The sequence below is a fragment of the Ambystoma mexicanum genome, chromosome 11 (assembly GCF_040938575.1).
Source record: "Ambystoma mexicanum isolate Mex_15411 chromosome 11, UKY_AmexF1_1, whole genome shotgun sequence".
Classification (NCBI taxonomy): domain Eukaryota; kingdom Metazoa; phylum Chordata; class Amphibia; order Caudata; family Ambystomatidae; genus Ambystoma; species Ambystoma mexicanum.
The window spans coordinates 1,124,167,359-1,124,180,874 of NC_090934.1; the positions used below are offsets into that span (position 1 = coordinate 1,124,167,359).

General features: G+C 50.4%; 1 protein-coding gene across 6 annotated transcripts in view; it reads right to left on the bottom strand.

Moving 5' to 3' along the window:
* USP3 (ubiquitin specific peptidase 3) overlaps window positions 1–13,516 on the bottom strand; it is a 1,719,287-nt gene that overhangs the window by 723,719 nt on the left and 982,052 nt on the right. The window lies entirely within an intron of this gene.

A 13,516-nucleotide genomic window follows, 5' to 3' on the forward strand; every position in this document is an offset into this window, starting at 1 on the left:
CTCGATATTTCGTGCCCGCCCTCCGATACATCATACATGGTTTCCAGGGAGGCATCTGGATCCTCCGCGAGCACTGTCTCCGGCCATCTTTCTCTAGTCTTTTTCACCAGCCTAGTGTAGGTTATATATTGGCCACCATGTACTCCCGTCTCTTCCTGCAGCTTCGCGCAGGAGCCTGGCTTCCGCCGAATCTTCAGTCGAGAGCCACCTGGCCACGTACTGCAGCTGCCCCGCCAGGTAATAGAGTTCGAAGTTAGGCAGGCCAATCCCCCCCCCCCCCGTGTCGCACGGGTTCTGGAGCTTCCACAGAGCCACCCTATTCCTAGAGCTGCCCCACACAAAACCCCTACACACGCTGTGAAGTTTCGCAAATAGGCTCCTGGGTATCAGAAACAGGACGTTTATAAAAAAAGTGCAAGAGTCTAGGCAGGATCACCATCTTGAGCAAGGTCGCCCTCACCATCATGGTCAGGGGCAGTCTGGACCAAAATACCATACTGTTCTTAATCCCCTCTATCGCCTTTTCCGTGTTGTCCTTGTGTTCTGTCTCGATCTTGTGGTAAATGTTTATTCCCAAATACCTAAATGTTACGGGCTGCCATGGTATTGGCAGAACAGGCAGCCTCTGCACCGGGACATTCCTATATCTACCCAAAGGGAACAGGCTGGACTTTCCAGGGTTCACCGATATACCGGAGAGGATGGCGTACCGTTCTATCACCTCTAGGACGTACTGTAGGTTTTCTTCTGGGTAGCGTAAATAAAGGAGCAGATCATCCGCATATAATGATATCAGATGCTCTCCACTGGCCGTGTTTATGCCCACCTCCCCATATTGTTGACGCAGGCATATTGCCAGCGGCTACAATGCCAGTATATATAGCATAGGTGACCAGGGACACCCCTGTCTGGTCCCCCTGCCCAGTTGCCAAGAATCTGAGACCATGGACCCTGTCTTGACCCTCGCCATCGGGGTGCTGTAAAACAACTGTACCCATCTGAGGTATCCGGGTCCCACTCCATACCCCTTCAGGACCGCTTTCAGCCAGGGCCATCGTACCGAGTCGAAGGCCTTGACCGCGTCTAACACTATAGCCAGCTCGCCCGTGTCCTCCTCAGTTTGGTCTATGACATGGTGTAGCCTCCGGTGGTTATCGGTGATGTTCCTGCCCTGGACATATCCAGTCTGATCTGGGTGTATCAGTTTCTTAATTACCCTCTTCAGTATATTAGCCAGCACCGCCGTGAGTATTTTGCTGTCCTGGTTGAGCATGGACAACGGTCTGTAAGACCCCCGCTCCACGGCCGGCTTGCCTGGTTTCAGGAGTGGGATGATTACAGCCTCACGGAGGGACAACGGGAGTTCTCCCTTCTCATAGGCCTCGTTGAAAGCGGCAAGCAGTGGCTGGAGCAACTCTTGCTGGTATGTTTTGTAGAACTCGCTGGGCAGCCCATCCGAACCCGGCGCCTTGCAAGTGGGCAAGTTCCGAATCACTACCTCCAGCTCATCCGAGGTGACGGGTGCGTCCAACTTAGAACGTTCTAGATCATCTAAGGTGGGCAGCTCAGTGTCCCCCAATGTGTCTAGTATGTCTTGGCCCATATCCTCCCCCGTGTCCTCATACAAGTGTCTGTAAAACTTAAGGAATTCCTCATTTACCTCTTTCTGGGTGTTGCATATGCTATCTACTTCGCCCTGAATCTCACTAATCACTGAGCAGGGGGTCTCACTCTTGTACAGCCAAGCCAGCAATCTGCCCGGCTTATCGCCCCCTGCGTGTATCCTCTCCGTATATTTCCTGTAGCTGAGTCTGCACAGTCTATCCCAGAGTGTACTGCAGGACAACTGTAGCTCCTCTACTTTGGTTCTGTTATCATGAGCGCTGCTCACGCAATGTGTGAGCTCCTCTAGCTCCCTTTACGCCTCCCGGAGCTCCCTTTCGACCCCCCCCTGTAGCCCCTTAACTTGGGAAATAGCTACCCCACGCACCACCACCTTAAACGCTTCCCACAGTGTGCCTACAGAGCTTACACTTCCCGTGTTTGTATCAAAATATTCTTCAATGGCGTCCCTCAGGCCCTCCTGAAACCCTTCATCCTGCAGAGCCTCGGTCCCAAGTCTCCATGTAGGGATCTGCGGGCGTGGGGGCTGGTGTCTCCAGTCTACCACCAAGGGCGAGTGGTCCGACAGCACTCGGGCTTTGTATTCTGCTCCTTCTATTTCTCTCACTATCCCGGCTGTTACAAACATGTAGTCTAACCTTGTGTACAAATCATGTGGCGCTGTGTAGTGTGAGTACTGTCTATCCGTTGGATGCAGCCTTCTCCACGCATCCTCTAGACCCAGGTCTTTCAGTAGGGTACTCAGCGCTTTAGCCGCCGGTGACATTTTTCCTGCCCTGTCCTTGGACCTATCCATACTGGGGTCTACGGTACAGTTAAAGTCCCCCCCCACACTACCGTACCCCCCGCCAGGGGGCCAAGTTTACCGTAGAGGGTCCTAAAGTAAGCCGCTGTATCGTTATTGGGGCGTACAAATTTATGATGTGTATTTCTCTGTTTTCCAAGAGACCCGTTACCACCACCATTCTACCCTCCGGGTCCACCGCAGAATCAAGCACTCGAAACGGCACGTGGGGTGCCACCAAAGTGACAACCCCTCTGGCATACGCTGAGTACGCCGCCCCCACAACGGTGCCCTTCCATTTCCTCCCGACCACCTCCAGCCTTTCCCTAGTGAGGTGGGTCTCTTGCAGCAGGGCTATGTCTACGCGCATCCTCTTTAAATACATCATCACTTTGTTGCGTTTAAGGTAGCTGTTGAGGCCCCGTACATTCCAGGTCACAATTCTGAGATTACCCGATGCCATCTAGTCGGTCTATCTCCGTCCCATCCCTCCCCACAATGTTCCCCATGTAGGGTCGTTTCCTGGCTCTTTCCCTTCTGTTAACGAACCGTGCCCCCCTCCCCCCTTCCCCAACCTCACACCACTGCACAAAACTCCCCCCCCCCTTCCCCACCAACCCCCAACAATAGCCCAGCTCCATCCCTGGATCTCAGGCCTACCCACGTCTGGACCCGTCTCGTGACCAAGAACAAGGACCCCGCGGGGTGTCACCAATCTAACAGTGACCTAACTAAGTGTACTACTATCGGGTGCAGAGGTTGCTCCCCAGGAGCTCCCAGTCATCTATTTAGGAGAAGTGAATTCAACGGGACCCGCCGGCAGATGCCGTGACTTCCCCCACACAAGCACAATATCAAACTATATTCTAGTCCCAATGTCATAGCTATGGCCTCGCGGGTGCCTCTGCAGCGTGCTACTTATCTCCATCCGCTTCTGTCTGGGCATCCGATTCCTGTGGTCGACCCTGCATATCCAGCCATTCCATCGCGTCGCTCGCCGTCTCAAAGAAGAGGGATCTGTTCTTATGAATCACCTTTAACCTAGCGGGGTAAAGCAACATGTAGCGGTGGCCTGCCTCTCTGAGCCTCCTCTTCACCGATCCAAAGTTCATTCGACTTGTACAAGCAGCGTGTAATCCGGGTACGCTGTTATATTCGCTGACCCCTTTTCTATCGTGCCCCCTTTCCGGAAAAATTCGAGAATCTTCTCGCGGTCACGATAGTTCAAGATCTTTGCAATCAACGGCCGCGGGGGGGGGGCTCCTGGGGCCGGTCTCCTGGTCAGGGCCCTGTGCGCCCTTTCGACCGCAAACCCCTGGGTCAGCTCTTCGCCTGTAATCTCCTGCAAAAGCATGGTTTCAACGAAATCCGTGGGGTTCGATCCTTCCAATCCCTCCGGTACCCCCACTAAGCGAATGTTATTGAGCCTGGCACGCCCCTCCGCCTGCTCTGCTCTGTCCTCCAAATTGCCCACTCGCTGCACGAGGGCATGAAGTTCCTTGTCGTGTGTATTGCACGCCTCCACGGTCGGGGCCAGCTCCTTCTCCAGTTACCCAGTGCGCTCCGCGATCGTTCGCATATCCTGGCGCAACAGGTTCACTTCTTCTCGGACCGCTCCTATCTTGAGGTTTAGGCCCTCTTGCAACTCTTTCATGGCCAGGCCCAGCTTCGTCTCCCAGACCACCTTCAGGTCAGCAATTGCTGCCAGCACCTCCTGGATGGTACCCGGTGGGTCTGTCGCCGCCGCAGGGGTTTCTTTGCTCTTGCCCCCTTCCGCGCCCGAGGGCGACCTAACATAGGTCTCCATCGTAGGCTGCTTGATCCGGGGTCGCACCACCTTGGAAGACATCCTGTTGCGTCGATTGGGCCCACGCGCCCAGCTGTATCCTCGCGGGGTTCGCTCGCCGGCCCCTTCTCAGCGAGGATTCACTGAACCTGGGTTCACTCTGCTAGCCCGCCATGACCTGTGGCCTCTGCAGCCTCGCCCTTATGTTCTTGCTTTCAGCCCGAGGCGCATGCGACCCGTTTATCTGTTTGGGCTCGCCCACGTTCCGACCAACCTGGTCTTTCTCAGCTCGTCGGACCTTTTATGGCCCTTTATCCACAGGCGGCCATCTTGGGTGCTCCCCTTCCTTTGCGCGACCGCCTCCTTCTTTGGGGTCTAGTTCCGCGAGTATGCAGTCTCGCCGTTGGGGAGGGCACACACCGTATGCCCCCCACTTTCATATGCCTTTAGATGCACCGTGGGCTCGAAAGTCCGCCAAAAACCATCACTTTTTTCCCAGGATCAGGATCGGATCATCGGGAGCTCCTCCAAGGAACGTCCTCTCACGTAGCTAGCCATCAAGCCACGCCCCCCCGTGCACCCTCAGAGTTCAGCTATCTCTGTATATTTAGTTGGCGGCACTGCGGTCACCCACTTCCGGTCCTCTTCTCAATCAGACAGCACAGCCACTCAACCTACAGCGCCGGGAGGAGCGGTCCCGAACATATGACTAAGTGGTCGACTCCGGACCTGCACAGGACACCTTGGCCCTCCTCTTCACCGTGCCATAAACATTGCTGCCTCAGCCAAAAATGTATGCAGGCACGCCAAACCTTCGCCTCACAGTCACACAACAGATGAAGCTGAGGTTGTGTCAGTGGCATGCTGGGCTCCCTGAGGATATTGTCCAGATAGTGTGGGGGCGTTCAGGAGCTCACAGGCCTATAGCCATTTTCGCTGTGCTCTCTAGTGCCCCCCATGGAAATTGGTATGGAGTCCTCTCAGCCAATAAGAATGTTCAGAGTGAAGTCAGTAACTGCTGGCATTGTGACTGCATTCTGAACATTTTGACATGAAAAGCAGACAGGGATTCAATAATGAAATTTCCCGGCAAGATGTCGTTCAAAAAGACCAGTCCCCTCTTTAGGGGAACCATTTTTTCACTGAAGCATCCTATTTAGAACACCAATGAGAAAGCACAAACATGGGAAAAGGCTTCCACTTTCTTATAGAAAAATTGCTTACTCTTACACAACCCCCAATGAGTGCTCGTGTTAAACCCATTCCAATTTAACCAAGTTTGCAATTGAAATATTTGTGTATCAAGACAAAATTGTTATTTAAATAATAGAATGTAAAACTAAATTTAATTTACTAACTTACTTTGTCAATTTACTTTCTCATAATTCAGCATCAAAGCCCCAAAACATGTGTTAGTACTACCATTTTTTGCTAATAGCATTATAGGCCTCGGCAGGGGCCATTATGAGAACGACCCATCCCCAAGTTATCGCCTGAGGTGAGTCATCCCACGACAATGACCCCCTCCCTTGGTCTATAAGGCTATATTAATACCAAAAGTACTTATCTAAACGGATAGTTGTATATGTGTGACATTAAAGTATATATATTTCAGTATATCAGTGTATTTAATTTATGTGTGTGGACTAATTGTACATCTGTGTCAACCTACCAGAGAGTTAGGCCTTGTTGCTCTGACCACGGTACATAAAGTAAGAGGTCTGGCATCCCTTTCTTGTCAGGTGTGTTAGCCTTCCCCATAGGGTTAGTTGTATCATCCTCAGAGAGTGGTACAACTAACAACACAGACGACATGTGAGTGTATATGGCATTCAATACTTACGTAATCGTATTTCTGATTCTTGTATCTGCTTAGATTCACATGCTGTGCATATAGTCCAACATCTAGTGGAAACTGCAAAGTATTACATCTTGTTTTTCGAGGTTCGGAAAGGGACGTCGACCGGGCATGACAGTAACATTATCCCCAATGTGATTTGCACTGTACCCATGAATGAGAGGAAACCCAAAGAGAAAATAAAGGAAAAGATAAGATGTCCATGTACTTTGAGGAGTCAGGGATGAGACTCGGATACAAGGGATTCATGGTTTTGGTGAATGAATTATTAAAATAAAAGGGGGTGGGGCAATGCCTCTCTGTCCCTGCACTAGAGGCATTTTCCTACCTAAAAACAAAACTAAGGAGTTTGTCAATGTCAGAATGTCCAAAGCAAAATTGCCATGTGTACAAAGTACTATTCTGGGCCTCACATTCGAACAGAATAAACTCTAAGGTGAAAAGGGCAATGTCTTTAGCCTCGAGTGGTTTATTAATGTTAAAAAAAGGAAAATTCGTAACTCCAACACAAAAGTTCCAGAAGGATAGAGTTCCTTATTCCAGAGGGTTCCCTTCCCCTAGATTTCTCTTCCCTCTATAATATATTCAAATATATCAGTTTCTTGAGTTTCCTTGGTCAACAACACAAATGATACACAAAACAACTTGGCTCTTGGTCTTGATAAGATACCTGGTGTACTCTCCTGCCAGGTTTTCACACCTCGTCTCTTTGGTTTCACACAGCCTTTTGCTAATCCTGATATATTAAAGACAATATTGACTCCCTCGCCCCAGCCGTGGCTGATCTTTGCACAATCTCCTTTTCCACTGGAGTTTTCCCAACTGCCCTCAAACACTCCCTTGAGCACCCTCTGCTCAAAAAACCCTCTGCCAGCCCCTCAATTCCAGCAAACTACCTCCCTATCGCCATCACTCCTTTCCTGGGCAAACTCCTGGAGAAGCTGGCTATCTCTCAGCTGACCCGCCACACTGAATCTATTCGTTGCTTCCATGACCATCAATCTGGCTTTAGAGCATCCAGAGGCAAGGGAACTGCTCTTCTGAATACCCATAAAGACCTGCTCTCAAATCTTGACACTAACACTCCCTCTGTCCTCATTCTCCTTGACCCCTCCTCTGCCTTTGACACGGTTAACCCCAACATCCTGTTCACAAGTCTCTGACACCCTGGCGTGGTTAACCTCCTCTCTCTCTGACCGCCCATCCCGGATGTAACTTGGAGCCATTCTCTCGACTATAGCTCTCTCAATCTGTAGCGTTCACAAGGGATCTAACCTATTTACCCTGGTTCTTCAATGTCCATATGGCTGCCCTGGCACGTGTGATTGCCACTTTCACCTCTAAATTCCAGTGTTACGCTGATGACGCGCAACTATCTTTCAGGCTACCCTCAGCCGCCGCCTCCTCTTCGCTCATATCTGTATGTCTGCAATTCAGTCATGGTGTGCTGCAAACAACCCCTGCCTCAATGCCAGTAAGACAGATTTTTCGCATTGGGACCCCTGCTTTCCCACTTTTCACTCTGGCCAGCCTCCCTTGGCCCTGCGCCCGCACCCACTTGTGAGGCTAGAAACCTTGGGGTCATCTTAAGACTCCACTCTCTCCTTCTCCCCTCACATCTCGGAAATCTCTAAAAAGTATAACTATCAGGTTCACCTCCTCAGGAGGTACTCTACCTTTTCTCACTTCCCCCAGCGGCTCAAAGTTTCCAGAGCCCTGGTTCTCTCTAGGCTGGACTATTGCAACAGCCTCTTTCTCAAACTCCCTTCTTCCCTGTGCCCTCTGCAACATATCCAGAACAGAACCGCAAGACTTATCCTTGGCCTCAAGCCCAGGGACTGCATCTCTCCGGCACTGAAACCCCTTCACTGGCTCCCTGTGGCTGCAAGGATCAAGTTCAAGACCCTCTGCATTGTTCACAAGGTTTTCTGGGGCCTGCGAACTACTTACCTGCAACGCTGCCTACCTAAATACTGTCCCTCATGAGCCCTCCCCTCATCTACCTCTAACCTTCTGCAAATTAGCTGGTTCTCCAAGCATAGATTTGAAGGGAGATCCTTACCCTTAGCAGGTGCCTCCCTCTGGAACATCCTCCCTGCCGCTGTCCGTCTTGAGCCTGATCTTAAGTTCCGGAAACTCCTCAAGACCTTCCTCTTCTCCTCTTCCATCTCTCGCCACTCCCTCAACCCTGCTGACCTAGTTCTCTGCTCTTCCCCTCTCTCCCCCCTTTCGTTACAGCTTGCTGACTGGCCACCTGGTACACCTCAGTCTCACAGGTCCCTGCTACTCCTGCCAGTCCTCTTTCACACTTGCCTCAAGGCCTCCCACCCCACCCACACTCACTGAACTGGAGAAATACCCCAACCCAAGAGAGTGGCTTACCCCAGTCTCCACCAACCGGGTGCACTTGGAGCCCCCCCTATCCCCTAGGACCACATGTGCACTTGCATGACCTGTACGCGCCATACCTGAAGATCGCCTGTCTGTTCTCACTTGTCTTCAGTCGTTAATTGCACTGGTAAAACTGCAGAATCGCTGTCAGGCCAATTTGCTGTATCTTAAACTGTTAAATGAATGTTTACGCACTTACACTGCCTGTGCAGACCATTATCGTCGCAGAAATTCAAGGGCTCTGAACAACAGTTCCCCCCCCCCATGTTCCCACCCTCCTTGAGCGCTTTGAAACGCTTGCCTGTGTGTAGGTGCTTTATAAACAAACAATACCATATCCTTCTCAGGACCCCTTTAGGTGACCTATTTCCTATGTACAAATTTCTTATATACTATTCAGTTTGTCCTTTCCTAGCGTGCTTCCCCACAAGGGCTTTCTTACATGAACACTCTTGCACTTGCCTGGTATACTCTCCTGCCAGGGCTTTCTTAAATGCACACACTTGCTGCTTTACTTTGCCTGGTGTACTCTCCTTCCAGAGATTTTCTTGTGTGGGCTCTGCACACACTTCCAAAACGTGATATCTTTCTGCGTTTGCTTTATATAATACTGGGTCTGCCTGGTACACTATCCTGCTAGGGCTTTTCTTAAATGTGTATTGCATACACTCACTTACTTTTCTTCTATTTTCCCATTCAACAAAATGCTCACTAGATTCTTCTCTTTCCAGCACTTTATTTACTTCCTTAATATTCATTGGGATGTGGCATGGCTGCCAATACACCCCGGTGTCCCTGCTTCCCATTCGTGGTCTCACAAGCTCTTGCTGGCTATTTCATTCTTCCTCTGGCAAGCCGGTAGATGTTGTTTGGCATCTTCTCCCGTCTCACGCCTTAATTTCTCGGCTTCTCTGCCTCTCGCGTTTCCTGCAGGGCTCTTCTGCTTTGTGTCCGGCTCCTCTGAGGTAAACGCTGCCGCTCAACATCTGCGAACGCCCAGAAGCCCTGCGCTGGCTTCTGGTATTTATTTATTCATTGTTTGCTTGTAAGTCGCTTATACAATAATAATATACTGTTTCAAAGCGTTCCTGCAGCATGTTTTTTCTCATTGACAGGTTTTCTTCTCTGCCTCTGAGCACTCGCTATAGCCCCACGGTCTACCGGTCCAAACCAAGAGAAGCAGCTTTCTCACTTCAGCAGCACACACCAGTCAGCCATGGCAGTTGTTTAGATTTCCCAGCTAAAAGGTATATGCGCCCAACAACTAGAGCGCAGCCTGTATTCTTGGTCTTTTCAGCTCATCTTCCTCATCCCAGTATCCTTGTAGTTATGAGAATGTTAGTCCATTCTTGATGCTTTACATACAAAGTCTGGGTAAGTGTTTCTTAAGGGCAAGTCAGCTCTGAACGACTTGCAGGTAAAGTCTGAAGAGGTGTTCATTTGACTTCAATACAGATCTTGAGAAAAGGTGTTCAGTTTTCTTCCTGGATGGATGAGGGGAAGGGAGGAGTAACATGCTTTTTAAGGCATTGGGTATCGAAGTATCCTCCGGAGAGGAAGGGGAATACCATGCCGTATCTGATGGTGCCCTGCTACCCCCCCATAGGTTGTTTCCCCTAATGGGACCCTCCCTCATATAGCCGCCCCCAGGGTCAGGATCAGGTAGCGGCAGCGTCCCCATGCCACATGAGGAGAGGTCCTAGTCCGAGAAAGGAGTGATGACACCATCCGATTCATAACAGTACCTTCAACTCCAAGAGGGGAAAAAGGGTGGGAGAGCATGTGAATCTAAGCAGATACAAGCATCCAAAATATGATTACTGTAAGTAATGTATGACTTGTGGATCTGCTTAAAATCATATGCTGTGTATAGACTAGAGAGCAGTACCAGGAGCTGGTGGTGGGATGTCAGAAGGTATAGCGGAAAGGAGAGGTCTTAACACTACATGGCCCACCTGTGAATCACGCTTAGAATGTGTATCTAAGCAGTAATGCTGTGTAAAGGTGTGAATAGAACTCCATGTAGCCGCTTTGCAAATGGCATCTAAAGGTACATTTGCAATGAAAGCTAAACTATCCCCGGTGCAACAAGTAGTGTACGCTCTGGGCGTAAAGGGTAAAGTGCTCTTTGAAAGAGTAACTACCGCATTTGGATCCATCTCACAATCCATTTTGAAATAGCCGACTTTGAGACAGGATCCCCTTCTCTTCCAGTGGCTATGGAAATAAAGAACTGGTCTGGTTCCCGTAGTGGCTTACTTTTTTATTACGTAATACGTTACAGCTCTTCTGACATCTAATGTATGGAGGCTTCTCTCTGCTGAATTTATAGTGTTTTGGAAGAAAGCCGGAAGTTCTATGGATTGTTTAACATGGAACTTTGAAATTAACTTTGTTGAGAAGCGTGGGTGTGTACGTAAAACCACTTTGTCTTTATGAATAGTGACAAAGATCTTGAACTGAAAGAGCTTGCAGTTCACACACCCTTCTAATAGAATTAACAGCCACCAGAAAGGCAGTCTTATAAGTGAGGCACTTAAGACTTGCTATATGCATAGGCTCGAAAGGAGGACCCATAAATTTAGTAAAGACAACATTCAAGACCCATCTGGGAGTGGTTTTAGAAATTATAAATTACTCACCATAGTGACTAACGTACTCCTAGTCCATCGTCCCCTTTCCTCCATACTGTATGGGTGTCCCTCGCAAGGGACGGGAGACAGAACACATCATCTTCCGCTTTAAAGTTAGAGGCACACAGGGGTGTGGCCCAGGGAGCATGCACTCCCCTGACTCTGCTCACCGGCGCCACTCCTCCGTCCCCTTTGATGTGTCGACAATATTACCATTGCCTAATGACACTAGTCATATTAAGGGGGGGGGGGTGGTGGGACGTATGTAGGAAAGGGGACTATGGACTAAGGGTACGTTAGTCACTATGGTGAGTAACTTATAATTACTCCTACGCCCGTTCCATTTCCTCCATACTGTATGGGCGATTACAACTGAATGTAGCCCCAGGGTGGAGAGATGACCCTCCTAAGAAAACAAGTTTGTTAAAACTGCCTAACCAAATCATGTGTCCAACCTGGAGCTGGCATCCAAGCAGTAGTGCTTGCAGAAGTTGGATGGCGTAGCCCATGTAGCTGCCCTACTGCTTACCTTCCACAGAACGTGCCTCCTGAAAGCCACAGCCATGGCCTTGGCTTTGGCTTTGATAGCATGGGTATGCATATTTGCCGGGAATGTTTTGTGCTGCCCCTCATTAGCCTCCATGATGGCCGCAACCATCCATCCTGCTATGGAGGCCTTGAAAGCTTGATAGCCTTGCCTTGACCCACCGAAGGTGACAGAGTGCCTCCGATTTGCAGAAGCTCTTGGTTCTGTCCAGGGAGAATTTGAGAGCACGCCTGACATCCAGACTGTGCAGTACACTCTGTGCCTCATCCTTGGGGTCAGCGAAGAAAGTAGTTAGCACCATCTCCTCATTGAGGTGAAACGAGGAGACTACCTTAGGTAAGAATGCAGGATGAGTTCTAAGGACCACCTTGTCCTTATGAAAGGTATGTGTATAGGCGCGTTACAAATGCCATATCATATCAAAGGTAGTATAGGGCTCTGAAGCCACCAGTGCCTGGATATCACTGACCCTACATGCAGACGCAAGACCCACCAAGAGAGCTGTCTTGATGGTGACCAGCCTGATGTCCACAGACGCCATTGGCTCAAACGGTTTATGCGCCAAGGCGCCCAAATCTACATTGAGGTCCCACACTGGGTGTGGCCTCTTGATAGGTGGCTAGAGCCTTGTGAGGCACGCCACATTTCTAAACTGTTGGGTTGGAGGATGCAAATACCTCCTCCTCAGAGTTCCTATATGCTCTGATGTAGGTGAGCTGTACCCAAGGTAAGGTACACCGGAGCCTGTTCTGACAGGCTGAGTAGTTCCGAGAACCATGGTCTCACGGGCCAACACAGGGCTATCAGGATGACAGGGAGGTGCCGGGCCTCCCTGATCTTGCAGATTACCCTGTGCACCAGGGGAGTGGGAGGGAAGGCATACACGTTCATGTTGTCCAATTGTATCTGCATCGCGTCGCCCAGAGAGCCCCAGCCCTGTCCCAGCCAGGACGTGAACTGGGGGCACCTCCTGTCGGACAGGTGGCAAAGAGATCCATCTGTTTAAGATCCCCGAAGGACTTGTTCGTTCAACTGCCATTCGTAGTCATGCGTACCCAGTGTGCTGATCCTCTCTGCCTCCAGGTTGGGCTACCCCAAGAGGTTGAGTGCATGTTGTTCTACAGTGCCCACTCTCAGATGCTGACTGCCAAGGTGCATAGGGGAGGAGACCTGGTGCCACCCTGCTTGTTAATGTAATGCATCCTGGTGGAGTTGTCTGTCTGAATGAGGTTCTTACCACTGATCAACGGAATGAAGGCTTTTAGAGCAAGCCAGATAGCCTTCAGCTCGAGCCAAATGATATGGGCCTCCTGTTTCTGAAGAGACAAAACTCCATGGACGTCGTGGCTGTGCAGGGTGGCTCCCCAGCCCTCCAAGGAAGAGTCTGTGATGATGGTAACCTGCGGTGATGGTTGCCTGAAGGACCTGCCTATCCTCAAATTGCAGTCTCTGCTCCACCAGACAAGGTCCTGGTGGAGAGAGGGAGGAATGCTGACGAGTTCCGCCTCGGAACCTCGCTCCTTACTCCATGAAGCTGTGAAGTGCAGTTGTAACTGCCTCATTTTGAGCCTCGTGTATGGCACCACCAGTAGACATGCCGCCATGATGTTACCCCAGAGGTGTTGGAACGCTGAGGTCACCGCTCTGCTGAGAAAATGACCAGTGGCCCTCTTGATGGCTGTGATCTTGTCCTCCGAAGGGAAAAACTCTTGGAGCTCGTATCCCAGACGAGGCCCAGGAATGCTAGGTTCTAAGTAAGTTCCAGCTTTGACTTTGTGTAGCGTATTCATGAGGGCGGAGGTGGTGTGATGGACCGCCTCCGGAGATCTCGCTCTGACGAGCCAGTCGTCTAGGTATGGATAGACATGGGGACCCTGGGCCCTGAGAAGGGCTA